This window comes from Pantherophis guttatus, chromosome 1, assembly GCF_059756535.1.
Source record: "Pantherophis guttatus breed Tessera chromosome 1, ASM5975653v1, whole genome shotgun sequence".
NCBI lineage: Eukaryota > Metazoa > Chordata > Lepidosauria > Squamata > Colubridae > Pantherophis > Pantherophis guttatus.
This window is the reverse complement of record NC_142063.1, coordinates 74,157,535-74,184,861: the sequence shown is the minus strand read 5'-3', so window position 1 is coordinate 74,184,861 and position 27,327 is coordinate 74,157,535. Positions and strand designations below refer to the sequence as shown.

Here is a 27,327-nt window from a genome sequence, read left to right as displayed (position 1 = left end):
CAAAAGTCTCACCCATTTCTCTTTGTGTACAATAGATGCATTTAGACAAAGGCCTTTTGGGCTATCAGTCAACAGGAGCTGTAAAATAAAAGAAGTTGAAGTTTTCTTCACTGGAAACACCCAGCTTGATTCACAGAACTCCTCCTGACAGGATGCCATACACAAGAGAAACAAAAGCAGGAAGACATTTGGGTATCGTGAAAGTTATGTATACAAGCATGGCTTAATAAGATACATAAATGTAGGGGGAAATATTTGACTGATTTTCTTTTTTATTACTTCAGCAAATAGATTGAATGTTATTCAAAGACTTTAATTTTTATAGCAGAATAATAAGTATTAAAAGGCCAATTTTTTTTCAGACAGAAATTTTTCATTCATAGATTTTTAATCTTTCTTGGTTTTTACCTTAAACATGTATCTCGTAATGGCTGTAGAAATTTTTCAAAATAAATCATTAGAAAAAAAAGTAGCTGAGGGAGAACAATCTCATTTACAAAACAGAACTTTATTTCATATTTTTCCTTAAATATGCTTAAATTCCTGTGCACCCCCTTTCATTGCAGTATAAACTTTCAAGACTGGTCTTGTAGAACCCATTCCCAAATCAAACAAATTAACAGTAGATATAATCCCAGAAAGGAATTAATCTGAGAAACAGTTTCATTATATGTTAAATGAAATATATTGAATTTTGAAAGAGTACAATTGTTTATAGAAGGGATGGGTACTCTGAAACCCAGATTCACACCTTTTTTGTGCCCTGTTTCCAGGCATCTATTGGCCAAAACTAAACATCAGGAACTAGAACATTGTAACCAGCATTCAAAAAGTATTCAAAAAAGGTCAGGACTTGACAAGGTTATATGGCATCAACGCAGCAATTTCCATTTCAATGTTAAAAAACTCTCCCGGGAATAAATTAGAGTACAGTCCACCCATTAGTCATAAAAAATGAACAGAAGTGCAAAAGAAGCCAAATTTCTCCTTGGCCCTTATCTGAAGTCAAAGCACTTCTAAAATAAATTTATCCCACAATGTCACCCATTCTCTCTATGCTCTATGCAAGGTTCTCCCTGCTCCTAACCCTGCACACTGGTTCTCTCTCTCATACATATAAAAAATGTATATAACAAGCAATGGACATCATCCACTTCGGTGGGCCCAGTCTTAGCCCAGGGGTGGAGTTAGCCTTTCCAAATAGACCAGACAGGAAATGTGTTCAAATCAACTAATTTTACATTATTGTGAAGCTACATCATCAGAATCTTACAAGTCTGATAGTACTGCCTTTTCCCTTACAGCCTGGGAAACTAGGGAGGGAACTTTCTGAGCCTCTTGACCAGGGGTGAAATGCTCCCGGTTCGGACTGGATCACCCGATCCAGTAGCGATGGCGGCAGGTGGTTCGGGGAACCAGTAGCAAAAATCCCTGCCCCCCCCCACATGCCCAGCTGAGCCACACGATCATCAGAGGCTTTTTAAAAACTTTTCAAAGCATTTTTTCTACAACCTCTTCCGACAAAAAAATGCTTTTAAAAGTAAAAAAAAAAGCCTCTGATGATCACGTGGCTCAGCTGGGATTGTCAGAGGCTTTTCAAAGCATTTTTTTCTGCAATCTCTTGGCCAAAGAGGTGGTAAAAAAATGCTTTGAAAAGTCTCTGACGATCCCAGCTGAGTTGCCTGATCAGCAGAGAGGCATTTTTTAAAAAGCCTCTCTGACGATCCCAGCTGAGTTGCCTGATTGGCAGAGGCTTTTCAAAGCATTAGAAAAAATGCTTTGAAAAGTTTAAAAAAAAAAAAAAGTTGGCCATGCCCACCGTCACATTACCTCCCACTAAGCCACGCCCACAGAACTGGTAGTAACAAATTTTACATTTCACCCCTGCTCTTGACCTATCAATTTTCAAGCTACAGACTATGTTGTTTCCCATCTGACTATTCCCTAGATCAGGGGTCACCAACCTTTCAGACCTCAGGGACCACTAAATTCATAATTTTAAATCCCGTGGACCACTAATATGATCTGCTTAATGACCGGCTGGGTGGGTGTGGCTAGGTGGTCATGTGACTGGGTGGGCATGACCAACTTGATGTCACTCACGTCGAGGGGCGTCTCGACAGCCTCTACTCGCCCCTTCCCTCTCAGCCCCTCCTTGCCTGCCTGCCCGGGCTCCAACAGGAAGCAGGTTAGGACCCCAACTGGAAGCACTTGTTGGAGCTAAGCAGCCACCATGAAAAAGAGTTGGCAAAACAGCTGGCTCAGTTCAAATTGGATCTGACCGAGAAGGAGGCTCAGCAGAAGCACCTCACTGAGGACTACAAGCATAGGCTTGACAAGACCCGCAGGAGTGCAAGGCCAGGTACTGGCGCTGGAGGCTGAGCAGGCTGAGATGGTCAGCCAATTTCAGGCCACGATACCGTCCCACTGGAATAAGGCCCTCCGGCTCTTCGCCACCAGTGGTGCTTCCTTCCAGCCTTCACACAAAGCCCCGCGCCAGGAGGCTGAAACAGACCCCAAGTTGGAATTTCTGCCCCCCTCCAACCTGCACAAAAAGACCCTGAAGGGGGAGACTCTCTGCAGTAACACAAGCGTTCATTGCACGTATCCGGCCCAGGGGCCATAGTTGGAGAATAGTTGCAATATTAAAAATGCAAATAATTTTTCTGCGGACCACCTAAATTTTCTTGCGGACCACCAGTGGTCCACGGACCACCAGTTGGTGACTGCTGCCCTAGACAGCATCTCTTCTAAGGTCTTTCCCACATATCATCATAGATTGATGCTGAAGCTCTTTGCTGCCGCCCTGAACATTTGCCATTCTGGTGGCCTGGTTGAGGGGGCTTGTATTTAGCCTATGCAATCCCTGCTGCATAGAAGCTACTGGGGTGCTGATTCTGCCAGAGACACAATATTAGACCTGTAATCTTTTCAGAGTCATTGACTGAGATGGTAGCTATAGAAATTGAATAAATAAACATTCCTAACATTCTTAAAGGAGAAACCAAATAACTTTGCACCTCTTCTCTTGGTGGCTCAGGGATCCAGAAGGGACTTCTCATCTCCCGCCCCCATAACAGGTGCAGGGAATGAGCGATCGGATCTATTCCAGCTGCAAAACTAGGCCAGATGGAGAAGGAAGATCTGCTTCTCTTCCACTTTATCTCCTGCAGCCACCTTGGATCTAGCCTTAACCGTGACTTTTGATCTTCCATCAAGGGATATTCTTGCAATGTTGATTTTGAAATCAAGGAGCTACCAAGGGGGGAAAAAACCCCACAAACCTGTCAACAATCGCAGCCCATGCTAATATATATCTAAGCAGGAAGCAAACCCCACATTCACTAACACTGGTGGCGTTACCTAACCGGGTAATGAGAGGTCTGTAAGCATATAGCCCAGCTCAAAGGAGCACCAAGGGCTTCCACAGTTCAGCCCTGAGCGACAAAGCCATCCAACAAACCCATCTCTCGGCCTCAAGGAGCCACAGGGGACCCGGGGCCTGGGCCAACTGCGGGCTGCCTGCAAATTGCCAGGAGGTAAATTATTCAAACCAGGAAGGGAACGCAGCCAACCAAGGACCTGGACGGAGTAACTCTTCCCTTGCTACGGCTCCTCAGCCCAGCGCAGGCGGCCGGAGAGGGAAGCCAACGTCGGGGATGGGCGTCTGCGGCAGCGCAGGGACGGCGGAACCGAGTTGAGGAAGTCGGCCTGGTCTTCCCTCCCGCCCTTTTGACTTCCCCTCCGCCCAGCCTGCGCCTCCAGGGCGCAGCAGCGAAAGGGTTAAGCGATCGAAGGGCTGCGGGCGGGGGAGGCGGCGGCCGGCTGTCAGGAAGGAGCATGTGCAGTTTGCATTGCAACCGCATCCACGCTATGGGTCCTCTTCATTGGCACAGTTGATCTTCGGCCGCGGCAAGAGCGGCTACAAAAGGAACAGCTGCCGGCTCGGATCCGTCCATGGAGCTGAGGCGGATGAAGCGCTGCTGAGCGGATCCCAGCCGCGGCGCTGCGGTGAGCAGGCACCTGCGCCGGCCGGCCGGCCCTCCTTGCGTCCCGCTGCCCAGCGTCACCCGGGTAGGTGCATCCGCAGAGGCCTCCTCCCTCCTCCTCCCTGCAACGGGCGCGGGGCGCAGATGCTCGGAGGCGGAGGACCAGGGCGACCGCGATGAGCGCGCTCGGGCTTCCGCTTTTGACCCGCTGCAACTCGCAGCCCCGGGGCAATTCCGCGGGGATCCGCGCGAGAGGAAGAGAGCTCAGCCCGTAACAAAGCGAGGAGGTGCTTAAGAGAAGCGGAAGGCAAACGGGCGGTTTTCCTCGGCTGCCCTTCTTTAGCCGGATCCTGCTCCTTAAGCGCTCCCCCAGCCTCCCATCTTCCTGCCTGGGTTCCCGGCTTCCGATCCGCCACGCCCCCGACGGCCTGGGAAGGATGCTGAGCTGCTGCATCCTGTGTGGTGGGCTTGGCCTGGAGCGGGCTCGGAGGAGTTCGGCTCGAGGCTTCTTGGCGCGCGCTCTCTCTCTCTCTCTTTTTGGACTCCCGCGGGAGACACCCCCCCCCCCCCCACATACAGCGTGTCCTCTGCGCTCGGCCGTGTGTATCGGGGGAAGCGGGGAATCCTCTTGCTCGGACGCTGGCGTAGCTACTTGCGAGCTTCGCGTCACGCCCGGGGATTTCTTGCCGCTCTCCCTCCTCTAAAAGGGTCTACTTGAACACGCGGTGCCCTCCAGTTGTCTCGCATCCTTCCCAGGCGGCGTGGTCACCTCCCGCTGCTGTGGGAGTGTATTCCAGTTGCTAAATCCTCGGGCTTCCTCAGATTGTCTGCCTCTCTGTTTTCACTGTCATGTATTCGACTTCAGCTGCCCAAATTCTGAAGAGCCCCAAATAGGGAGGATGTGCCTTCCAGATCTCAAAATTGTTACTTCTGATCCTACTCTTCTTGCCCCAAGCGTGATTTTTTTTTTTTAAAAAAAACATGTTTATAAAACTTTTTTTTTTTTTTAAAAAAAAGCATTGGGCTCATTGATTTTCATGTCAGTCCTGTGAGATAGGCTGGCAAATGGTTATTCTCATTTTGTAAATAGGAAGCGGAGGCTAGAAGAGAAGATAGGAGGTGACTCTCAAGGAAATCTAAGTATTGTTCTCTCTTAAAACTTACAAGCTTTTGCAAGGTTTATTTCCTCAGTATATAGCTCACAGCTCACATGGTGTATGTCTCCTATCTCGTCTGCCCACTTTGACAGTTAAGGAGTTCCTTGGCTGTCTCCTATCTATGAAGACACATGTCCCCCAACATAATTCAGTTAGTGGTCTCCAACATGCCATTATACTTTTAATAGATTTTTGGTGTTACAGAACATGGAGTCTGTTCTACGAAATCAGTCATGGCCCTTCTTCCTAACTCCTACAACAAGATTTATTAGATTGTTCAGAAACATCTATGAGTCCTTGCATGTTGAGGGAAAACTCTTCCAACATGATCCTCCCAAAGTGTTGGATTATGCCCAGCACTCCATAACCAGCATGCTTTGGTAAACTCTCCAGAGATTATATGAATGGTAGTGTCACATATCTTGGGTGCCAGTTATAAGGAGGCTGCTGAAGACAGAGCTTTTTGTACATCCCGTGAGTAGAAACTTTTACCCCAGGGGTGATATAAATTAAGTGCATTTGGTGTGGGTATATCGTGATGTGTAAGATGATAGGTTTGATCTAACATTGCACAACATTGTAACAATGTGTATTTATGTAATCAGTAACAATATTTATTTATGTAATCAACAGGATCATTGCATTGAATATAGTGTTTAGGGGATGTTAAAATATGCAGTGCTGATCATTGTGGAAATCATTAAATAAAATATGACACAGCCTCTGTAAGATGTATTCTTTTTATCATTAGCAGTATTATTTTCATACCATACCAAAAGCCAGAAAGTTTTTCCTCATTTGCTGTGATCAGTAAAACAAAAGTATATCTTCCTTTTAAAAGTTTAAACTGAAAAATACCTTTGCGAACTAAAATTAAGTGAAATGGAGAAGTGTTATTTTTCCTGTTTTTGCCAATTAATTAATTCTAAAGGGGAAAACATCACTAAATGTGTATCAGCATCTCACAGAAAAATGTACGGTATTTTATTCCGTGACCAAGAATCTTGTGCTGAAACCCGTTGGACTGTATTGATTGAAACAGCCAAGGTTTTAAAATAGTGATGATAATCTCAACCACTAGGGAATAAACAGAACCTTGGGAGAGAGACTGAATGTCCTTCCAGTTGAAGTAACCTTCTAACCCAATGAAATTGTTGCATTGTTGTGAACCAATGTCCTTAATAAATGTCCAGTTCCAAGAACAAGTTTTCCAAGTAAACTGAAAAACTTAAACACAATAAATTACTACAGAATGATAACTTAATTTTCTTCAGAAAATTTTATTTACGCAAAAAGAAGAAACTTAATTAAGCCTTCATATTTTCTTATTTGAAGCATAATCGATTCTGTTCCTGTTTCTCATGGAGAGAGAGAGATTGCAACTGAACACCCAACTTATGAGGCTTAAATAGGCATAGACCACACATATTGAAGTCTGTTTGTTATAGCTAGGAAATGCAGAAAGTATTTTTTAAAAATAATATGAAATTTATGAAATACTGGATCAAGTACCGTGTTTCCCCAAAAATAAGACCCTGTCTTATATTTTTTTGAACCCTGAAATAAGTGCTTGGCCTTATTGCCATGCGCTCAAAAGTTCGATTGGGCTTATTATCAGGGGATGTCTTATTTTGGGGGAAACAGGGTAGTTATGACCATATTCTGTTCTTTTTCTTTTCATTATTTGTTTTTTTGTCCATGATTCTAAACAGAACCCTGGTTGTATTTAGTCATCTACGCAAGAACAATTTTGATCTTATATTGTGGTATACTGTGCTTCTTTGGAAAAACTATTGGTGATCTATGTTGCTTGAAATCTAGAAAAAAAATCCTTAACTTTAGAAATTTGCATGCCATAAGGCAATATTTTTCTACACTGAAAAAGAAGAAAGTAATATTGACATTGGGTTCTTGCTTTTTTAAATAATAAAAGGACTGGTTATTATGTATGATAGAAAGAACAAATAGAATGGGTGATTAAAAATGTATGTTTGAGACAGGGGAATTTGGAGAGAAAATTATTAGACTCCAGTAACTGAGGAGTGTATAAAATATATGTAGGTGCCTATTCAACCAAGTTGAAGCCTTTTTAGCAGAAGGTATTAATATATTCTTAGTTTCACTCTGACTGGGGAGCCCCTGCCTTAATTTCTAGAACTAGCTCTAAAGTGTTGGGTTATAACCGTAGAAGTTGAGAAATAACACAGTTTGAACTTTTTGATGTTTACACTCAGAAGTGTCATATTGTTAGTACAACTCACTTCCTACTAGAAGTACACATGATGTAATCCTAGAAGTAGGAGAGTTTTTTAATGGCTGAATTGCAGAACTTTGGAAGTCTGTTTATAGACACACAGTAAATGCATTTTAAAGTTAAAAAAAAAAAAAGCCTGTCAGGGATTTTTGTTGTTGTCCTTTATTGACAAAAACTGGATGGAGGAGCAAAGTAATAAAAATTATAGACCTTCATGAAAATATTGCAAAAAAGCAGTGGATAAATACATATTAAAACAAACCTAAACAAAAGGACAAAGTATCTCTGATCATAAAGCAAGTCTTGCAATGGAATCTACTGGATTCTAATTCTAATGGAATCCAGTAGCATTAGGCACTTCATTCAATGCAAACTCACAATTTTTCCCTTTGAAAAATAAGGAAACAACTATCCTCCGTGAAAGGAAACAGTTTTCAAACTACTGTATGGTGTTTGTAAAAGATATGCCACTGACTTGTCAGTCAACAAAGTTTCATGGTATACAAAGTTGCTGGAGTGATTTTTAGAAGGGAATCAACTTTTAACATTTCCGTTTTCCGAGTTGGCATATCAGCAGTTTTAATTTCTAGCCAAATGTAAAACTTTGCTGCTAAACTGCTCATTCAAATCAAGAAAACGAATTTGGTGAATAAAATACTGTGTGAGAGTGCATAAATTCTTGTTTCATTGTGTCAAATAGTATATCTGGAAAACAATATAGTATTCCAACTATGCACGGGAAGCATTTGTATTTACACCTCACCTGATAGGTACAGCTTTAAATCTTCCAAATCTTAGAAATTGAGACTTGGTGCAACTTCTTCTTTTCTTGCTTATGTTTTACATAATTCCAGCCTTTCCTTTACTGCCTGTTTAGGTTTCAACTATGGATTTGAACTGTGACTTCGGCCCCCAGTCACCAGGAATTTTTTGTACTGTAATGAACGGGGCTTTTTAAATTGGAAAACTATATAGCTGATATTTTACCCATAAGGGCTTTCATAAAGAAATGTAAATCATTGGTGCCAACTTCAGGTTCAAGAAATATTTTGATAAAAAAACCTCTTCCCGTTGGTTTTTCTTTCTTCTTCTTCTTCTTTGAGAATGTGTTGGACTTCAGCTTCTGTCATAGGAGGTGCTAGGTTGGGAAAAGCAGGTTAAAAGGATAGGACATAACAGTGAACCCAGCTACTACACCTTCTATTTATATCAGAAATGGGAAGCTGAATAAGTACTTGGTGGGATTAGAATGGTGCTTTTTGTCCATTTCTGGTTGATGGGAGCACTCCCTTCCAATCTTTTGTCATCCCGTCTCCTGCGTAATAGTTGGATATAGTAGTGCTGTGCTTGTGGTTCTTCAGAAGTGACTAATAACACAAAACTGTTCAGCCACCAGTACCGTAAGTGCTTTCATCTATGTCCTAGAAAAAGGGTGAATTGGAGTAACAAGCTGAAATGATGCAGTACTGAAGGAGTAATCTTGTTTTCTCCTCTCTATGTTTCCTTCTGAAACATCACAGTAGAATCTGGAAGTTGACAGAAGAAAAAGGAAAGGAATCCCAAATAGAAATACTGCCTATAATTCAGTTCCTTTTGTGATTCAATCTTTTTACCCTTGACTGTTGAGTTAAACTACAGTGGGGCATAGGAAGAGTGGGAGAAGAACAGGAAGGCATCTAGACCTACTTTATCCCAATGCAGTCAATATCTTTTTCCATCAGCTGTTGACATATTGGCGAGGGAAGGCAGCAAAACTAGAGGACTCTACCAGGCTGTCCTTATCAGGCACTGCACATGCATAATTAGGAAAGCACTGATGGGTGGACCAAATACAGTAGAAGCTAGATAGAAAATTGCATGCAAACAGCCTACAAACTCAAGGATGAATGGACAGCACTTTAACTGAGCAGTATGGAAAGCCTTAATCTGTAGATTGTGGCTATAGAGGTAAGTCATTTTTTGCAGGTCAGTGTATGGTGTCGGGATTCAGCCTTCAAGATAAAGGAAAATGGTCACTCCTTACAACTTGTAAGAGGGCATAGGGAATGGCTGGGAAGGACTGGAAAAAGTGTTGCTATCAAGGCATTGTTCAGACATGAACCCATTAAAAAAAATGATTTGTTGACTGAGATGTTGAGCAAATATCTCACACAGGCCCGTCCCTAATTTGTACAAAGTTAAACTGAGGGACACAGGAAGCACAGGGAGTCTTGTCAGATTCTGTTGCTATAACTAAACTATAAAAGTAGTTCTAGACTTAGATGGCATTGATTTCTTAGACTGGCCTATCTAATAGGACTGGCACAATTCTGTAAATGGAAAGTTTATTATTGTTCATTCTGTTGCTTAGCAAATAAACTTCTAGCCTGAAAAAATAGTAGTTACTAGTAAAACTATATGCTAGTACAAGCTTGGCTCCCAGTAATATTCTAACTTCATTTCAAATTGAGTAATATTCTGGAAAGAACAAGTTTTTCTTGTCACCAAACCTGGCTGGGTTGGTTCAAGGAAAGTGTGATTAATTCCACCCCCATGTTTGCCCAGCATTAATTAGGACAGATTATAAAACTAAGCTCCTGGTGAAATCTCAAAACAAAAGATTGGCCTACTTTTTAAACAAATGACTTTTGTCACATCAGCTTTGTTTCATAGGTAAACATGGAAAGAACATTTCCTATTATGGAACTGGAAAGAGTTATTGAGGCCACCAAATTCCCACCCTTCTCCTTCACTCAGAGCAGGAATCCAAAGTGAAGCTTTTTAGACATGTGGTTGCCTATCTGCTGCTTGAACTTGTCCCCTAAAATGAAGCCCATCACCTCTCTAACTAATGTAGTCCATTGGTCCTCTGGTCTTCCTTTCAGAAATTATTTTGTAATATTTAAGTCTACTTTTTTATAACTGAAATCTGTACTTGGCATTCTGTACTCTGGATCGAGAAAGAACAGAGTACTATAAACCAAGCTAGTTATCCTATACCTATCCATTTGTCTTGTTTTTTTCTGGGTTCCACTTGGTCTCTCATAAATTTCATCCTATTATTTTAGCCTACTTAAAATTTCATCCTACAGGTAGTCTTGGTTAACGACCATTCATTCAGCGACTGTTTGAAGTTGTAGCATTGCTGAATGAGTGGTACTTACAATTAGTTCTGGAAGTTATGGCCGTTACAGCATCCCCATAGTCATGTCATTGTGATTTGAACACTTGCCAACCAGTTTGCAATTACACAGTTGTAGCATCCCACGGCCATGTGACCACAAGTTCTGACCTTCCCTGCTGATTTCCCATGAGAAAAATCAATGGGAAACTGTCAGGAAAGGTCACAAGTCACTTTTTCCCTCAAGAAGCAGAAGTAGGGTTCAGGGTGGTCAAAAGGGCAGAGATGGGTGGTGGAAGTTGAAGCAGAGTCAGTTTGAAGTTGGTGGAAGTTGAAGCAGAGCAGGGGATCATGACCATGGGATGCTGCACCTGGTTGTAAATGTGGGCCGATCACCAAATGCCCAAAGTTCTGATCAAAGTCAGAACTTTGAGTTTAGGGCCATCATAACTTTGAACAATTGCTGAACAGATAGTTGTAGCCCAGGGACTACTTGTAGCTATGTTGCTTTGCAGAAATGGAAAGATAGTATTCTGCTATGCAGAGAAAAGGGCTCTCTAGAAAAATTGTGATATATCAGATCAAACTCAATGGAGAATCTTATTGAGAATGAACCAAAGGATACACAGTTGATGCATCAGTATGGTGAGCAAATCATATTTTATTAGCCCAGTAGAAAACACATCTTTCTTCTATCAAATGGCATCTTGTGGTATGAGACATTTGTAATTCTGTAGTTGTAACATGTTAACATGTAGCTTATTATCTGTGAGCCCATATCTGAGTTTGCCTATTCTAATTTATTACTTCCTTTGTTGATTAAAAAGGAAGGGATGGAGTCTGTTGAGGAATTCTTAGTCACTCTTGAAATGGGGAAAAAAGTCTATAAAATTTTCTTTCAGACATTATAAATGTAGCATTACAACTACATAAAAATAACAATGAAATGAAAAATAAAAACAAAATCCAAATAAACAGATCTAAAATAAACGGCACTGTAATTGCCATCAAATTACAGATTCAACAGAAACTCTGGGGAAAAAAAAGACCACGAAGATGGAAAAAAGCATAAACCTATTATTATCTTAAAGGGCAATGATATAATGCATAATTATCTCTAGAATCAAAGTCCTGTGTGCTTGGGGAGGTGGCTAGTGTGAAGGTAACAGGTGCTTCACTGTGACCAGGCAGGCATTTAGTCTCTTTCCCTGGGTGTTCCAAGCTGTGGGGCCTGCAGAACCTCCCCAAAGGAACTCAGAATCTCAGCCCTCCAAGGATTCTGTCCTGAGGGGGAGAGTTGTAGTTTTCCCTGGCTCGGGCATGCAGCTGGTATATAGGATGTTCTGGAAAGATGACAGAGAGAACAGAGGCCACAGAGAAACTGTCCTCAAGGTTTTATAGCATTTAACAATAGCAATAGCACTTAGATTTACCCTATTTCCCTGAAAATAAGACATCTCCTGATAGTAAGCCCAATCGGGCTTTTAAGCACATGCGCTAAAATAAGCCTGAAAATAAGCCCTCCCTGAAAATATTTAAATGCAGAGCTGGAAAGCACGTGAAGCAAGAGGAGCCCCGTCTTGCTTCACGTGCCCCAAAATAATAAGACCTCTCCAAAAACAAGGCCAAGTGTTTATTTTGGGGTTCAAAAAATATAACACAGGGTCTTATTTTTGGGAAAACATGGGTATATATATCTTCATTGTGCTTTACAGCATTTTCTGGATGATTTACAGAGTCAGCATATTGCTCCCAATAATCCGAGTCCTCATTTAACCAACCTGAGAAGGATGGAAGGCTGAGTCAACCTTGAGCTCGTCAGGATCTTGGCAGCGGGCAGAGTCAGCCTGCAATACAGTATTCTAACCACTGTGCCACCATGGCTCCTTCCCAGCTCCTACAAGGGCTGGGGATAACAATAGAGTGGCAGGCTACTGTGCACCCTCCCTCCCCACAAAGGCCATTTTGCCTTTTCTTCTGCCAGAGAGGAAGAAATTGATGCAGAAATTGTTGACCACTTGGCATGGATTCTAACAACCAGATAGCTGCCTATGTCGATGGACAGTGGGTTTCCTATGGAGACTGATTCTCCTGTCTGGGTGAGACTCAAAGGACGGGATGGGTGGGGTTGAGGTGAATGGAAAGGGAGTCCTTGATCAGTAGCAGGAGAAAGGTCCTGTGTATGGAAGTGTGGATGTGGGTGGAGTGTGGAGGTGGCCACCTAATGGCGATGAGAGCTAATGACATGTCAACATGTCCGGATTCCCCTTCCTGGGATGGATGGAGTTCAGGACGATGAGAGGTTCTTGGCCTTGGGAATTGAAGAGGCTATATTGGGAGATTGTGCTACCTTTGAGGGGATGGGAATGGGCTGAAATATTATGATGGTGACAGATACAAGGAGATATGGTAGAAGACAGGGAGCAGGCCGTTCTTGGGGAATACGGGACTGATGTCTTATATCAATTTCAAGTTCTAGCTCCTCAGTATCCAGCTCTCTTCTCAGTCAGCAGATCTTCAGAAGTCTAGTCTTTTGGCTGCTGCTTCTAATTGCCAGGTCAATCTGTAATAAGGCTTCTTTCAATTGTGATTTAATTGTTGATGAAAGAGCTAACCTGTCTGAACTCTTTGACTTCATTTCAAGGTTGGCAGTGGAGTTCCCCAGACTTACGGTCTTGGGGGACATCGAGTTGTCTTATTTCAAAGTGGACTCTGAGGACGCTTAGGAGTTCATGGTTCTATCCTGGATCCTCCAGAATCTAAAACCTTCCAACCTGACCTTGGAAGACAGGTTGAACATATGCCAAATGCTCCTCATGTTATATTGGCTTTGTGTTACATAATATAGTCCTGTCCCTTCATAATTCAACTTCTAAAATCAGATTTGTGTTACCATAAGAGATATATTTATCCATCAAAGCATAGATCTTCAAAGTCAGGCCATTTAAACTATATTTTGTAGCTTTTCCAGCTCTTACCACTTTTCTAACTGCCAGGAGGCAGTTTTATTGATGATCAATATAATGGAAAACACTGCGCAGAATACACACAGTGTAAAAATAGAGACATTTCCTTCCAAGGGTATATAGAAAAGTCACATCAAACCTTGGGGGTGGGGTGGGGTGATGTAATATAATACCTGCATTTCTATTTCTCTGAGTACTGAACAGAAGGTAGACTGTATATACTATACACCATTCTGATAGAATACTCTTCTGCACTTACCTCTTCTGCACGCTGCAATCACAGTATGAATGAAATAACTTGAAAAACATATTCTGTTTTTCACACTGAGTGCTTGTTTGTAACAGCTGTAAATTAAAGTTCTTTTGAAACACATCTTAGCAAACTATTCTTAAAATAAATTTAGTAGGAAAGAAAGGAACAGGATGACGTTGTGCTGCGACTACTGCTATCGAATTAACTGATCTACTGCAGTAATTGGAAACTCTTCCTAATAAATCCTCTCCATGTGCAATTTTGTCTTCAGGTTCTGTATGAGAAACACATTTGAGTAAAGAACCTCATTTGTTAAACACATTCAGTATCGCACCTTATTCTCTATATATGGCATAAAACTTGAGAAACTGGTGATATTAGCTGAGAATTAAGAAGGGGTTCTTTAACTTCAGTCTGATACTTGTTCCATGCAACCTAGTATCTTTGACCAGAATCAAGTGTCTCATGCACATTTTCATACCAATGAAGAGAAATGTTTAGCTAATAATTATATAATCTATATAATCTGCAAGGGATTTGAGCAATGCAGCCTGTTAAGAAGCCAGAAACAAAAGGTTCAGCTAATAAGTGAGATGAGTACTGTGTTTCTTTAAGAAAAACTTTTTCTGCTCTCAGTAGTACTGATAGTTAACTTAAAATACAGTGCATTGTATCTCAAGGCATTGCCTTTCTTATTGATGCAGCAGTATTGTGCCTGTTCTGCAGTTTTGTGCAAACCGCTTTGTGGAATGAAATAGAAAAGCAACAAACACGTTTAATTTTCTTGAAAATGTAATGACGGTTGATTTAAAACATATTTAAAGTTCAGACCCATTCATCTGCTGACTTGGCTAATAAAATGAGACTGACTAATAGTGTAGTCCATGGGTATCCCAACCTTTTGGCTTGCCTCGGCCACATGCAGTCCATGGGCCATGGGTTGGATACGCCCAGTGTTGACCTAGACATTTTATCTCAGAAGTACAGTAAATCCCATTAAGTTGAAGGGTATATAAAGTAGCAGGTCCAATTCCCTGCTTAGAATAAAACCATAAAACAGTAGGAGAACCTGGAACAGAATTGAAGTGTCCCAGTAAATCACCCATTGCCTTCTACTGAGTAGGTAACAGTTGGAAAATGTTAATCTGCTAAATTGCTAAGCAACTACGTCCTGACCTTAATTCCTATTGGATCACTGTGAGTTTAACCAGTGAATTAAATGTTCTGCTTTAAAATGTGATAGAGATGATGTGATAGTTTTTATACAACTAGATCCTTTCCCCCCCCCCCTTATTCATAAGAGGTCCAGTGCCCTATTTTGCTCATTCAGTGACTTTGAAACAGCATACATACAATAGTTTCTATCATTGTGGATTAAATTTTCAAAGAAAACTGATCCTAGTAACTGGAAATTGCACAAGTTACGGGATTGGGAATCCTGAATGAATGTTAGAAAAAAGCTTCTTAATATAAATAGCAGTTTGACAGCAAACCCCATTATCCAGAAAGTAGCAGGAAGTTTTTCTTCACTGGATGTGTACAAGAAGCTAGATAGCTACCCCTCTGGGATGTTTTGGATTCTTGCATTGATCAGAGAATTGAACTCAAGGTTGTAAATTTAATAGCAGTAGCAATAGCACGTAGACTTATATGCCACTCCATAGTACTTTCTAGCATTCTCTGAATGGTTTACAAATGTCAACATTTTGCCCCCAGAAACCTGGGTCCTCATTTTACCAACCTTGGAAGGATGGAAGGCTGAGTCAACCTTGAGTCCCGTCAGGGTCAGACTCCAGTTGTGGGCAGAGTTTGCCTGCAATACTGCATTCTAACCACTGCGCCTCCAGGATTATGGCTCCTTTCAAATCTATGATTCTGATTTTAGGATTCAAACTGCAGACCCTAGTAGGCCTTCTTGGTTCTCAAGGCTACTGCACTGTTTTGGAAACCAAGGAGATAGCAGGACTGACACCTGAAAGAACAAAGGCATTCTTCATACTAAAATTCCTCCTCAGGTTTGGAAATTTCTCAAGCAAGGCTGTCTTAAAGGACATCATTCATAAGTGTGAGTGCAAAGAGGAACATTAAAAAAAAACACCCCACAATAAGCAACATCACATTCTTTTCTTCTTCCTAACTATATTCTTTTTTCTTTTTCTGTTTTTCCTTTTTTTGCACTTTTTTCTTTTTATTCTTTTAGGTTTTTTTATTTTGTAGTTTTTAGCTTATTAATTACAATTGTAATTAATAATTAATCCCCAAACTACCCCAATGATGCCCTTGATGTGATGTCCCGCTGCCTGGAGGCCATGCGGGTCTGGATGGGGAGAAATAGGCTCAACCTTCCAAGACTGAGTGGCTGTGGCTGTGGCTCCCGGCATCCCGGTATAGTCAGCTGGTGCCATCGCTGACTATTGGGGGTGAATCTTTGCCCCCCACAGAGAGGGCCCGCAATCTGGACTCACGGCTATCTTTAGAAGAGCATATGACGGCCGTAGCCAGGGGGGCTTTTTATCAGGTTCGCCTGATCCGCCAGTTGCGTCCCTTTCTGGACCGGGACACCTTGCGCACGGTCACTCACGCACTCGTCACCTCCCATCTAGACTATTGTAATGCTCTCTACATGGGGCTCCCCTTGAAGAGCACTCGGAGGCTCCAACTGGTCCAGAATGCGGCCACGCGGGTGGTTATGGGCTCGTTACGCCCATGTAACACCTCTCCTGTGCGAGCTGCACCGGCTCCCAGTGGTCTTCCAAGTGCAATTTAAGGTGTTGGTCACCACCTTTAAAGCGCTCCATGGCATAGGACCAGGATATCTACAGGACCGCCTTCTGCCACCAACAGCCTCCCACCGACCAGTTTGCTCCCACAGAGAGGGACTCCTCAGGGTACCGTTGGCCAAGTTATGTCGGCTGGTGACACCCAGGAGGAGAGCCTTCTCTGTCGGAGCTCCTGCCCTTTGGAATGAATTGCCCCCGGATATTCGTAATATCTCTGATCTCTGGGTCTTTCGCTGTGCCCTCAAGACCCTACTGTTCCAACAGATGGGGCTGTCTAACTGAATGATTTTAAATTGGGTTTTAATTTTGGTTTTAAAATTCGACCAAAACTATTTAATGATTTTAATTAATTTTAACTATGATATTGCATATTTATGTTTTAATTCTGGCTGTACACCACCTCAAGTCCTTCGGGAGAAGGGCGGTATATAAATAAAATTATTATTATGATTATTATTATGATTATTATTATGATTATTAATAATAATATGATTACTATAAAAATGAAAAGCTTCTGACTGTTCAGACCTTTGATCATCTGTGTACCGTAAATGTTTGATGAGTTTTCTAATAATAAATAAAGAATAGATGGTGCTTGGTCATATTGTGGCATCAAATTTTCTTCTCCAAAAGACGGGAGCTGATAGAACTTCTTGAACATTGTTTTTTGCATGCTGTGTTGTTTCTTTGGTGTACCTTCAAAATACATATTTCTGGAATCAGTCATTTTTCAGCAAGTGTTAATATGTCATTTTATTTTAGAGATACAAGAACTGCAACTTCACAAATTCAGACAATGCCTTCCCCATTTTTAAAAAAAACATTTGAACACAGTCAAGGCATCCGTCTTTCTTTCAAAACACAGGTGAGGCCTCCAAGACCTTCAAGTTTAACCTCATTATAATAGAGTGAGCAAACTTAACATATGTCTGACCGACCTCCAAATCAGAGAAGTTCAGTGCTGCAGAACTGCTTGTTTGTAAGCTCATTTTGTTTTCCGCAGGTCAGATTGGGGCCTGTGGGTGAAAAGTTTAGAGCTGCAGTTCAAGGAGGATTGCTGCATATGCCTATCTGGCACGTGGACCTATAGCTTCATTAATGGAGCTGCCTCTGGGTGATCATATGGCTGTTGGAATTCTGCCTGGGACCAGCAAATTGGATGACCTCGTTCTGATTGTTTAGCAACCTGGCCATTCTCCAATTCATTCCTGGGCTTAATTCAAAGTGCCTTTAAGCCCTAAATCAGGGATGGACAATATTTTTGTATACTATAATAAAAAAAGAATTGAAGCAGCCACTAATAATGTGGGGGCACCACTATGAAGGACAGGAAAAAAACACTGGGTGCTTTTCTGTGGTTTGGGACTTGTTTTAAGATAAAATAGATGTATAAAATAGAATCAAAGCTTGACATTCCCGTTCTAAGCAGAATTGTTTGGAAAGTTCATTGCTGAAAATAAATTTGACACTGAATTTGGGAGCTGGGCAAGGGGCTTGCATGTAGTGAATTAATTGTGGGTTGCCTACCTCTTCATTAAAATATTGACATTCGGAATACTTTGACGTGCCTTCTCTGTTTTAAGCATCTCTGGGAACTTTGCTTCACTTCATATACCTTACTTGGGAGAGCAATCACTTTCCAGATGCTAACAAGGTATAGTGGTTAGGCACAAAGTTGGGTTTCTGTTATTTCAGTGTATTTGCTTTTGGGATTGAGATTGTTATTATCAATACTTTAATTATCATAAACGCTGCCTCAATGATAATTCATATTGGTGCAGTAGAAATGTTGGAGTAAATGAAAATACTATTTGTCTTGTTTAAAAGAAAAATTATGCTTGTTTATGATGGTAATAATGATTTGATTTGGTTCTAAATAAAAATAAGGGAGAGTTGCCATTTGGGTGGATAACAGGCAGTAGTGGGTTTCTATCAGTTTGCCCCAGTTTGGGCAAACCGGTAGTGGCGGTGGTGGGAGGTTCCGCCCACCCACCCGGATGTCATCACGGACGCTCTGCGCGTGCGCAGAAGGTTCTACGCATGTGCACTTCCGATTCTGAACTGGTAGCGAAGGTAAGTGGAACCCACTACTGATAACAGGATATAACTAATCTTGTTGCAGTACAAGATTTAACCATGGTTTGATTCATCGAAACAATATTAAATTTTGGAAAAACACATGGCCAAAGTATACAACATTCCCATTCTTCTCTCCATCATATCAGTATGATGAGCGGCCTCCTCCCAGTTCCCCAACGTAATTTCATTGGGGGAGAGAGAGATCTGAGTAAGAGCCCTCTTGTGAGCTCAATTGTCTGTTGTTGAATTGAGTGAAGCAAGTTTTCATCAGGTGCCCTCAAGAACCATAAAAGGAAAATTAGATGCCTGCTATTATTGTTAAATTAAAGCCTGAAGAACATAGATACTTTGGCAGCTGAATGGGAACATGAATAATTCATCTCCCACAAACTCTGCCTCCCATGACTTTAGCTACTGAAATACAGGCGGATTTATTTCCTAAACCTTAGGGATTAAAGCTGTACAGACTCTGATCACCATATAGACTCAGCAGCTGCTATGATTGTGATTTAAGAGATTGAAGGATGAGCCCTCAATTGTCAAGTTAATAGTGGTAGTCAAAGAAGTTTGACAACAAGAGCAACCATTAAAGTTGGCTCACCTCTAGATGAGTCATGTGAAGAGGTGATTTAGCTGGTTGCACCAGGAAGTGTGGCAGGTTTGGGAAGGCAGCAACTGGAAAATTGTCTTGTAGATGTGCCAAGGAGCTCTTCCTGGGGGCCTAGAAGAGAAAAAACACATCGTTTTTAGCAAGACTTTGTCAGTGTAAAAAATAAGGTATTGACTCTGAGCCTTCATCTCAAGAAGCATAAATGCTTTAAGTATTATTCAGCAAAATGAAAATATGCTACCCAGAGTCACTTGTTCTGTGAGATAGGCAACCATATAAAATTTAAAAATAAATTTAAAAATTCTTATGAATTATGTGGAGTCACTTACATGAGAAGTTGGCTGTATCTTGATTGGCAATTGAGGATTTCAGAGAGAATTTCTCTCCCTGTTTCTGTGGGAGACTTTTTAAGGTTAGGAGTGGGGTACCTTGGCAGGCCAGCATGATTGGAAAGAAAAATAAAAAGAGTAAATTGAACTTTGTTCTTCTTTGCTATCTATCTAAGCACCTGTTAAGCAGTGTCTCTGTTGAATATTCTTCCTTCTTCCTCCTTCTTTGTTTGCTCATTGCCAGCTATTGATTTATAGTGAAGCCTTTATCCAGATGGTTTGCACAGGTGATAACACTTCTTTCACCTCTGTTCAAACAACAATTTGTATCACAGAAAGTGCTCTGTAGAAGAATTCAAAGAAACTATTTAATCCTAGGATGAGTCAGTTATTTTTTAAAAAAAAAAAACAATAGACTATTGAATACTCAGAAAAATTGCAGTTTGGAGTGATGGGTATCCACTTTGTATTTTTAATTGGAAATCTGAGATCCACAACTGAAATAGATACAATAAAGAGATTTTTCCCTTTCCCTCCCTTCCCTTCCCTGAAATGGAACTTTGTCTGAAGTGGTGTAGGGTTTCCTGCCTAAGCAGGGGGTTGGACTAGAAGACCTCCAAGGTCCCTTCCAACTCTGTTGTTCTGTTCCATTCTGTTCCGTTCTGTTAATTTTCTGTGTTTCCTAGGCGTATTCTATGAAAAAATAATTTCAATGAGATCATCTTAACTATAGCTGCCAGCTTTTAGACATTGCTCTTATATTCTTTTTTATAATAAATGTACATTAAACATTATAATTAAAAAGATAAAGACAAATATGAACAAAAATCTAAAAGAATAAAAAGTACAGAAAAGAAGGGGGAAAAAAGAAAGAACAATTGAAAGAAAAAAGATACAGATAGTCCTCGAACTTACAACACTTCATTTAATGACTATTTTAAGTTACAACGGCATTGAAAAAAGTGACATGACCATTTTTCATACTTACGACTGCTGCAGCATCCCCCATGGTCACATGATTTATATTTGGATGCTCGACAAGTGATTCACATTTATGACAGTTACAATGTCCCAGGGTCATGTGATCCCCTTTTGCGATCTTCTGACAAGCAAAGTCAATGGGGAAACCAGTTTCATTTAACAACTAAGTTACTAATTTAAGAACTGCGGTGATTCACTTAACAAATGTGGTGTGAAAAGTCATAAAACTCACTTAGCAATTTAACTGACTCTGAAAAGTCAAAAATTGTAAAAAGTCTTTCAGAGGGATGCAGCACTCTTGAAATTGCTAAGATATTGGGACATGATCACAGAACCATCAAACATTTTGTTGCAATAGTCAACAGGGTCGCAAGAAACGTGCTGAGAAAAAAAGACGTACCTTAACTGCCAAAGATTTGAGAAGAAGCTACCAGGAACCCATTATTCTCTAGCGCTGTCATATTTCAGAATTGCAACCTACCTGGAGTTCCCAGAAGTACAAGGTGTTCAGTGCTTAGAGCAGTGGTGAAATCTAAAATTTGTTACTACCGGTTCTGTGGGCGTGGCTTGGTGTGGGGGGGTAATGTGACTTGTTGGGCGTGGCCAATTTTTTTTTTTTTACTTTTAAATCCATTTTTTTACAGAGGTTGTAAAAAAATGCTTTCAAAAGGCTCTGACGATCCCAGCTGAGTTGCCTGATCAGCAGAGACTTTTTTTTCTTTTAAATGCCTCTGACGATCAGGCAACTCAGCTTGGATCGTCAAGAGGCATTTAAAAGAAAAAAGGGGGTTTTTTTTCTTTTAAAAGCCTTTGACAATCCCAGCTGAGCCGCGCGATCATCAGAGGCTTTTTAAAAAAACTTTTAAAAGCATTTTTTCGGCCGAAGAGGTTGTAGAAAAACCTCTGGGCTGGCTTGACCCCCCCCCCTTAGATATTTTTAGATATTTTAATTATAAATTGATTTTAGTTGGGGTGTTTTAAATTTTATATTGGGCCAAAACTTGTTTGATTCTTTTAAAATTAATCTTAAATTTTGCATGTGATGTTTTTATTCTTGGCTGTTCACCGCCCTGAGTCCAGTAGGAGAAGGGCGGTATAAAAATCTAATAAAATAAAATAATTAAATAGAAAAAATGCTTTTATAAGTAAAAAAAAAAAGCCTCTAATGATTGTGCGGCTCAGCTGGGCATGTGGGGGGGGGGCAGGGATTTTTGCTACCGGTTCTCCGAACCACCCGCCTCCATCACTACCGGATTGGGCGATCCAGTCCGAACCGGGAGCATTTCACCCCTAGATAGGTTTTAGTGTAAACAAAGCCATTGACAGAGAACTGGCAGCAGCCTAAGCTATTTTTAGGGAATTGCAAAAATAGAAGTCAAAATACATAGAGGGCAGTGAATTGGTGCCTTGCTTGAAAAGTCAATGAATCTGAAGAAAATAAGAACCAGCAAGAGAACTGAGTAAAGGAAGCAAAAGAAGAAGCTTAACATGCTCCGTATGAAGTCCCACACATCTTTAGCAAATTGTTTTTGGTTCTTACCTTGGCTAGGAGAAAGGCTAATAACTACATAGAAACCAGGGGTGAAATGCTCCCGGTTCGGACCGGATCACCCAATCCGGTAGTGATGGAGGCAGGTGGTTCGGAGAACTGGTAGCAAAAATCCCTGCCCCCGCCAATACCCAGCTGAGCCGCACAATCATCAGAGGCTTTTTTTTTTAACTTTTAAAAGCATTTTTTCTACAACCTCTTTGGCCGAAAAAATGCTTTTAAAAGTAAAAAAAATAAGCCTCTGATGATCGTGCGGCTCAGCTGGGATCCTCAAAGGCTTTTAAAAGCATTTTTTCTACAACCTCTTCAGAGGCTTTTTTCCTTTTAAATGCCTCTGACGATCCAAACTGAGTTGCCTGATCGTCAGAGGCATTTAAGAGAAAAAAAAGCCTCTTTTTCTTTTAAATGCCTCTGACGATCCAAGCTGAGTTGCCTGATCGGACTAGGCATTTAAAAGAAAAAGAGCCTCTGCCGATCAGGCAACTCAGCTGGGATCATTAGAGCCTTTTGAAAGCATTTTTTTACAACCTCTTCTCCGAAGAGCTTGTAGAAAAAATGGTTTTAAAAGTAAAAAAAAAAAAATGGCCACGCCTACCCAGTCACATTACCCACCCCACCCCACCCCACCAAGCCACACCCACAGAACCGGTAGTAACAAATTTTAGATTTCACCCCTGCCGAAATCAACTTACATCCACAATTTATGTGGCTAAGTGAGACATTTGTTAAGTGAGTTTTGCCCCATTTTACAACTTTTCTTGCCACATTTGTTAAATGAATCACTGCAGTTGTTAAATTAGTAACACACGGTTGTTAATTGGTTTTCACATTGATTTTGCTCATCAGAAGGTTGCAAGAGGGAATCACATGACTTTGGGACACTGCAACAGTCATAAATGTGAGTCAGTTGCCAAGTGTCTGAATGTAAATCACGTGACTGAGGGGATGCTGTAATGGTCATAAGTGTGAAAAATCATAAGTCACTTTTTTCAGTGCTGTTGTAACTTTGAATGGTCACTAAGTGAACTGTTGTAAGTCGAAGACTACCTGTATCTTCAAATAACAGATCTCCAAGATCTTTCTTAAATCTTAAAAGGCAATAGATTTGTAAAGGTGCTAATATTGTGATTAAATTATCAGAGTTGAAGTCTCTGAAATCCTTAGCATGCTTGGAAAGGGTATTGGCTAAGGGTGTCAAGAGGTGCTTAACGAAATGGGATGGTGCATCTGGGAAAACTATAAGGGAAAGGAAGTATAAGCCCAGAAGAAAAACTGGACCTAGAAGTGTGGATTGGCCCCAAAGAAAACATAGTGGACCATGACAGATAAACAGTGTGACAGAAAATCATTATTAGAATCACATTATTAGAATCACAAAGTCGATTGATTGATTATGTACCATGAAGTCATTATTGTCTCTCAGTGACAAGTTCATCTCCCTGATGATCTGTCCTGGAACCACTACAAGGGATGTCCAACAGGGAATAAAGGAAGAAAATTACACTCTAAGCGTCTATATCTTTTTTGTTTTCTATGATTGGGAATATTTAGATGGCTATTTTAATGGCACATTCAATTTCCCCTTCATTTTGCCATGTGCCATCAGTTTAGTAATGGACAGTTTACGGCTTCATCTTCCTTCGGTCTTTTGCATCAGGAACAAAAATGGCAGGTTAATATTAAGCTGCAAAAGATAATAAGCAGGAAGAATAAAAAAAGAACAACTCTTGGTTGGAAGAGAACAGCTGAAAACTGTCACTTTGAATTTTAATGGCATATATTAGAACCAATTAGAAATTATCAGTTTCTGTGAGTTAATATAGAGCGACTTTTTCATTTTCAAAGAAGCTAAATATCTACACACACACCCCTTTTTTCTTCTTCTCCCAAATATTGTTTTCTTCTGTAAAGACTTGCTGGCACTTCTGCTGTCTTTGCAAATGCACTGAGATGGAAATTTAACACCAGGGTTGGCTAAGGACCTTGATAAAACTGTGGCAAGTACTTCCAGACAACTGGTTCACATATCTGTCACCAAGCATCTTACAGACGAGTTGGTGATTCCTGAGGCTTCAATCAGTTCTGTTGTAAGCAAACTCGCACTAATGACCTGCCCATGCTTGGTGCTGCAGCAAATGCAAATGGGGTGTTACTCCTGTGAAGCAGCAGCAATACCCAAAAATACTCTTTTACATCATTTACGAGTAAGCAAACAAGAAAGGCATCAAGTTGCTGATCAACCCTGAAGTATGAGTGCTAGTTGTGAATTTCTCTGTATTAGGAAGATTACATTCCAAAGAACCAGCCTTTGAGTCCAACCCTTTTTCTTCTTACTGCACTTTATATCAATGTAACATTTTTTTAAATATACTTTATTGGTTTTGTAATTAAAAAAGAATAACAACAGATCTCTACTAAGATCAGCAGTGCAGTGTTTGTACATATTTACAAGATATATAACAGATATACTACACACTTAAATTGCAAGTAATAAGCACAGTAATAAGCATACCCTGACATCATAATTTTATCCTATTATTTAACCATTCATACTACTTTCCCCATATTACTCGGTGTTTAAACTCCTCGTCGTTGTTTAGCTCATTCGTTAGTTTTGACATTTCTGCGCATTCTAAAATTTTATTTATTAAAATTTCCTCCAGTGGTATGGTTTTTTCTTTCCAAAATTTCGCATAGACTAATCTGGCCGCTGTCGTAATATGTATAATAAATTGAATTTTTTCCTTAGTCAATCCATTACTGATTATTCCCAGAAGAAAAATTTCAGGGGATAAATTTAATTCCACATCAATTATCTCTCGTAACCAGATTCGAATTCTAGACCAGAACCTTTTTGTCATTGAGCAGGTCCACCACATATGATAGAAAGTACCGATCTCCTTACCACACTTCCAACAAGTTGCTGAAGCGTTGGGAAACATCTTCGCAAGTCTAGCTGGCACTAGATGCCACCTATGGAGCATCTTATAATGGTTTCCCCTATATGTTGCAGCTTTGGTCATTTGGTCAATCAATGTAACATTTTTATCCAATTAATGTTGGATTAATGGCCCCGGAAAAGGAGGTGTATGGGAAAATCCACAGTGCTATAAAGATCTTGGAATTACATTTTCATAGGTTAATTTTACTGCTTGAATGAAACATATGGACGCATATAATTATTTCAGATGTGGAAATTTACTTTGGGTAGGGCTCATTCCTATGCATGGCAGAGGAAAATTGTCTCCTTTTTGTTCCCAATATAAATGGTCTGGGGCTGACTCATGGAATTGCTGAAACTATAAGAATATAACTGAACCAAGTATGATTGCACACAGTCTTGAGGGATTATGAAGTCCACATCTATCTATATATGGAGGAGAAGAGGGCACAGAGGCTTTACTACTTAACTGAGGGAAAATGTTGGGAAGTGATCCAGGTCTCTAAAGCAGGAAGGCAGATGCTCTGTTTTTTATTGGCCCATCTGCTCTCTTTTGCTTCTGTTTGGTGATATATCAAGAAAAACAACAAGCACGAGCAACATTCTCATATGCTCTGTTTAGGCACTGATTGGACAGAGAGGGATGGGGATGGGGATATCACAAGTAAATTGTAAGATGGCAAATCCATAGATCCGGAAATCTTGGGTAGAATCAAAATAACAAAATGTGAATTGGTACTTTTAACTTTGTAGACATTTAGACTGTCTTGGTTCTAAACTGGCTGATGTTACTTATATACCTTCAGAGTATAGAAGGCTACCCGAGAACCCAATTTCTCTCTTTGATTTCTGTTTCCTGTTTCTGAATTAGCTCTGTATTGGGGTGTGCGAGGGCTAAAGCTTGCAAGGCTGGGGCTCGGGGGAAGAGACTAGAAACAATAGTTAGCAAAGAAGAGCCCAGGTAACCTCCACATCAAATGTAGAGAAATGAGCAGGAAATGTCTCCACCTAAGGAGAGAAGAAGGAGGTGTGTGTAAATGGAGATCCTAATTGTTTGATTCTTCAGTGGATGATCTTTATTATCAGAGCTTGTTCTATCTTCAACATAAGTAACTTATATATCCAAACTATATCCTTAGGTCTTTGCTACTATATTCTAAGAGGTTTCCGTTTCTAGATAAAAATTTACAGCTGAATCATAGGTGAATCTGTGCTGTCCCGCTCTCTCTCACACACAACAGTGGTTTAGTGGGTTTATTAATATTCCCCAGCAATTCCCTTCACCAAAAACCCAGAACTTTCCCAATGAAGTTCAGCCAAAAGCAGACCAATGCTAGTCCACAGGGCACTTGAAAGTTTCCCAAACAAGGTAAACCCACTAGGCAAAATTAAATCTATAGCACAAGAGGGTTCACAAGACAGGAAAACTCCAGAGTTTGCAAGGCACAATCCAAGTCAGTTTAAAGTAGGGATCACAGCAACCAGGAAACAGACAGGTAGGAAATGAACACATTGTTCCCAGCATTGCCACCATCTATCTGCTGTACTAAATAGCCAGCTTCTGGTGCAGCCCATCAAGAGGGACAAGGCTGCCTCCTCACAAGTAATCAGTCTGACCTTCTCTGCTCCTGCCTTTTCTATGCTGTACATGTTCATGGATCAGATGCAGAAGGCAGTTCCTCATTACTGATCGTCTGCAGCTGTGTGCTTTCCTTACCTGAAGCCTCAGGGCTGTCCTGTTGCAGCTGTGCTTCAGCTAAATCCCTCTCAGGTGGCTGCTCAGAGCCATTGACCAACTCCCCTCCTGACATGCTGGGAACTGGTTCATACTCCTCCAAACTGACATCTGGAGAGGTCATCATACTACCTCTGTTAGGATGTTGCATTAGTTCAAATGTAGGTTGGATTTAGTACTATATTTTTGTTAATTGTAGAATTGTTTGAAAATATATTCCTGAATGTTCATTGCATTATCAGAAATCTTGCATCTATTATATTATTTGCAAATTTATATAACAGTATTCAGAGGGATATGGATTATAAGAGGGAAAAAGCTAGATACAAAAAAAGGGACTCTAAATGTGCTAGAAGTGTATTTCCACTTCTGGCCTAGCTGTCCCAGCTTGGGTATTGGTAACCGCTGAATCATCGGTAACTCTCCTTGAGTTGCTGATTATAAACATCAAGGCTATTTCTAAAAGCGCCCACAGTGGTTAGAATGCAAACTCTGCCCACATCCTGGAGTTCAGAGCTCAAGGTTGACTCAAGCCTTCCATCCTTCCAAGATCAGTAAAATGAAGACCCAGATCATTGGATGCAATATGTTGACATTGTAAACC

At 40.8% G+C, this 27,327-nt stretch overlaps 1 protein-coding gene and 1 long non-coding RNA gene across 4 annotated transcripts in view; one reads left to right on the top strand and one right to left on the bottom strand.

Annotated features, from left to right (window-relative positions):
• Nucleotides 1-3,816: 3,816 nt before the first annotated feature.
• The window catches only part of TMEM229B (transmembrane protein 229B), a 47,799-nt gene continuing 24,288 nt past the window's right edge, over nucleotides 3,817-27,327 (top strand). Inside the window, exon 1 of one of the 3 annotated variants that reach the window (XM_034417621.3) lies at nucleotides 3,817-4,074. The gene's annotated coding sequence lies outside the window, so the exon portion shown is untranslated. Of the gene's footprint in view, nucleotides 4,075-5,573; nucleotides 5,621-9,261; nucleotides 9,348-27,327 lie in introns of those variants that run through there. The other 2 variants (XM_034417624.3, XM_034417622.3) reach the window with 2 other exon arrangements.
• Nucleotides 17,011-19,833, bottom strand: LOC117665572 (uncharacterized). Its single transcript, XR_004591406.1, has 3 exons — nucleotides 19,697-19,833; nucleotides 19,180-19,299; nucleotides 17,011-17,195 (listed from the first exon to the last, which is right to left on the bottom strand). It is a non-coding gene; the product is annotated as an uncharacterized LOC117665572 (long non-coding RNA).